The sequence below is a fragment of the Cucurbita pepo genome, unplaced genomic scaffold, assembly GCF_002806865.2.
Source record: "Cucurbita pepo subsp. pepo cultivar mu-cu-16 unplaced genomic scaffold, ASM280686v2 Cp4.1_scaffold000123, whole genome shotgun sequence".
In the NCBI taxonomy this organism is placed as follows: Eukaryota; Viridiplantae; Streptophyta; class Magnoliopsida; order Cucurbitales; family Cucurbitaceae; genus Cucurbita; species Cucurbita pepo.
Genome location: NW_019646434.1, coordinates 293040 through 296837, shown reverse-complemented (window position 1 = coordinate 296837; position 3798 = coordinate 293040). Strand labels below are relative to the sequence as shown.

At 39.2% G+C, this 3798-nt stretch overlaps 1 non-coding gene across 1 annotated transcript; it reads right to left on the bottom strand.

Annotated features, from left to right (window-relative positions):
• Positions 1-517: 517 nt before the first annotated feature.
• TRNAN-GUU lies at positions 518-595 on the bottom strand. The gene has a single exon. It is a non-coding gene; the product is annotated as a tRNA-Asn (tRNA).
• Between the last annotated feature and the right edge of the window lie 3203 nt (positions 596-3798).

The window sequence follows — 3798 nt, the reverse complement described above, 5'->3', positions numbered from 1 at the left end:
GTTTAAATTCATAGTACATTGAAAAAGAATCAAGTACAACTATTGATGGTATGTTGTTCATGTAAAGTATTGAGGGTTACAAATTTGCATAATGGCCAATTATTTTCATTTTAAATCTCTAAGCCATGTATGTTGTTCATGTAAATTAGACGTGAAAAATGTAGTAAAAAGAGCCAATGTTCTATGCTCAAAAGTGTCTTCAACTCCCTAACTTTTTACACTTACGTTACACAACACGACCACTTCGTATAGTTGGTCGGGCACTCGAAACCACCTATCTCACAAAAAATCACACCGCTAAAGGAGGGCTTGAACCTCCAAAGTGTCTTCAACTCCCTAACTTTTTACACTTACGTTACACAACACGACCACTTCGTATAGTTTGCCGAAATGGGCACTCGAAACCAACTATCTCACTAGTTGGCCGAAATGGGCACTCGAAACCAACTATCTCACAAAAAATCACACCGCTAGAAGAATGGGCACTCGAAACCAACTATCTCACAAAAAATCACACCGCTAGGAAGAAGGATGGCTTGAACCTCCGACCTTGTGGTTAACAGCCACATGCTTTAACCAACTAAGCTATTCCAGCCATACAATCATTAAACTTGATAGTTGAGTATTGATGAAGACGCAAGTCAGCTAACAGGTGAGGCACTACGCAACACGTGTCAGCATACGGTTTGCGAGCGCGGATCCGCTGGTGACCTGATCCAAGATCCGCAACCGACCGACCCGAACTGCCTCCATTTAACCTGTGACCTACCACCCTTCCGATTACGCCACAGGACACTACGACATAATTGGAAGGAAAACCATGTGCCTTTGGGTTCGAATGCACACCATTAGAGCTAAAAGAGCCCATTGTTGATCGCTAAGGTACGTAACTAACCTATTGCATTTATATTATATTGTATTATATACATATATTTCTAGCTTCTAACGTTCTTTTTTTAGAATTTGAGATCATTATGTAAATGATGTGGATAGAATTTATATTATATTTTCCTAAAAAATATTTTTTCCTTTACATTTTCTAATAGAAATTATAATAAAAATTAAAAATTTAAAACATCTTCTATCTCTGGAAAACACTCCTATGGTCTTACGTGTTTAAATACGAAATTGTGAAATTTAGAGGAAATAAAAACAAATACAAAATAATTTAAAATGATGAAATGCAAAACAACATATTCTAACCTAAGACTAGGAAATTAAATACGAGTCTACCCTATGGATGTGTTAAAGTCTCTGCTTGCGATGTCGCCGTCCTCTGTATATGTGCGTCCTGCCTTTACCTAAAAAATGATATGGCACATAGCCTAAGTATTTCGAAGAATACTCAGGAAGTGGCCCCACTATAGAGGTCATGCAAATGCAAACATATGCAATCATGCTCTTAGGACCTATCACTCTCTTTAGGGGTGACCTCCAATCTCAGACTACTATGGATGTGTAGTACTTCTCTACACATGACCCACATGTGCGGAGTGTGAATCCTCAGGGGGCTCGCACAACCCCTAGACCCTCTCTGGTCAAGCTAATCTGTAGAGACGTCCGGAGGTCAGCGGAACCCCTTAGCGTCATTCTCCCCATGAACACCCTTATCATCATACTTTGTGCGTCCGCACTCATCGTATCTGGGGAAGTATCCCTATACTTATGAACATACAACATGCATGAGGTCCCTCTAATTTCCATCTTATCATCTCTTCTGACACAAGTCTCTAGTCTCATCCATTTGTTACGTTAAGTAACACATGCTCGTTGGATATTTATATTAATATCATTTTCATGCTTTTAGGGTTGTGTCCTATGTCAGTCTATCGACATAATGCAATATGGCAATCATCATCATATAACATGCTTAATATGGAAAACATCAACATATTAAGACAAACGTCATGTAATCATCATACTCATCATATTGTCATAAAGTGCATCAAGCATCTCAAGTACGTCATCCATCGAAATGTATATATTACGCACATCATCAAACATCATAACTTAAGCATCATAACTCATACATCATCATATACATATACATCATAATATACTCAGACATCATCATATACTAGTATACGACATCATACAATACAACTCATACATCATCATAACTCATATATCATAAATTGTAACTCATACAATTTCTAGTCTATCCTATAGTAAGGTCACTTATTTTGTTGTCCTTAGCCGAAGTACTCCCTAATTAGCTAAACCTAAGCTCTGTTCCTTGAGAGCTTCTCCAAAGGTTGTTGGGGTTTGCTTCCTATCGCAGCGTTTGTCACCTTTCGTTAGTATTTCACATTTTAATTAATAATCCAACTAATAATGTGAAATAAGACTCTAAAATGACATCAATTATCTTAATTGAGGCTGAAAATAGGTTCAGGAGGATTCAAACGGTGGTAACCGGGTCAAAAATTGAAAGTTGAGCCGAATACGCTAGGAGTTGCCGCCGGAAGCCGTCCGAACTGCCGTTGCGCTACCAAGCCGAGATGAAACGAAGGGCTGCTCGCACTGGTTGGTGCCACGTGGCGGGTCGAAGGGCGCTCCAGGTCAGGGCGAGAGTCAAAGGCCAGTTTGGGTTTGCTCGCTAGTTGTCAGCTGCAGGTAGGCCACTAGGCTTCTATTCGTGGGCTGAGCCGCAAGCGAGTTTGGCTGTGGGTTAGTAGGCTGCGCCATAGGCCTCATTTGTAGGATGGACTTGGTTTTGGTTTCTCGGTTTGCGGCTCTCTAGTGTGGGTTGTAGAGTAGGCGCGGATTGCAGACATGGATTTTGGGTCGAGGATTCTTGGGCTGCTACAGGTGGGCTACACTGACGCAGTTTGGGTTGCGAGTTATGGATCGGGCCCGACCCAGATCCGATGGAGTCGTCTCCTTCACCCGGATTGCTGCGATTCTCCGACACGTTTTCTCTCTCCTTTCCGTGACATTTTCTGACATCGTTTCTCCCTCTTTTTCTATCTTTATCTCTCTGTCGACTCTCCTCTCCTCTCCCACAAAGTTTCGTAGCAGATGGACATCGGTGGAGGTGGATCGAAAATTCTCCAAAAATGGATTCCGAATTCCTTCTCTAATGTTGAGATATATTATTTATGGAATATATCTTTTATGATTTGATTTAAAGTTTATTTTATTTTATTCACAGTATTTAATTATTTTATATTTTTCTCATTTGTGAGTTAATACACCATCCCAATTCTATTTCTATTTCTATTTCTCATTTTTAATATGGTATCAGAGCATCGATCTTGGTATTTCTAATATCAGAGCACCGATCTTAGTATTCCTAATACCCCCTTGGACTCAGAGTCCAAGGGGAGTATTAAACCTCCAAACCCTAACTGAATCAGTAAAGCCTTTACGCCAATCATCCAATATCAAGAATACGTTATAAGCATCTTCAAATTTCTCACCAAGCTCAAAGGTGACATATTCAAGATGTTCGTATTTTTTTTCACAGCCTCTCAAGTGATCCAGAGCACCGATATTGGTGTTATTATCCAGTAAATCATTTATGCATGGACCAAGAAGTGATAAGGGAGGATATTTACTTGTTCCAAATCAAATTAAATGGGACAAGTTACCAATCCTCGAGTCAATCACTGCGGTCTATTTCTAAGTTTTGCATCTTTCTTGAAAATAAAATAATTTCTTGAAAGTCTAAAAATACAAACCAATCAAACGCGGTCTATATTTTGGTTTTGCATCTTTCCTCTAAATTCAAAAATTCTTGAAAGTCTAAAAATGCAAACCAATTTTGTTTTTGTAACGCCAAAAAAAAAAAAAAAA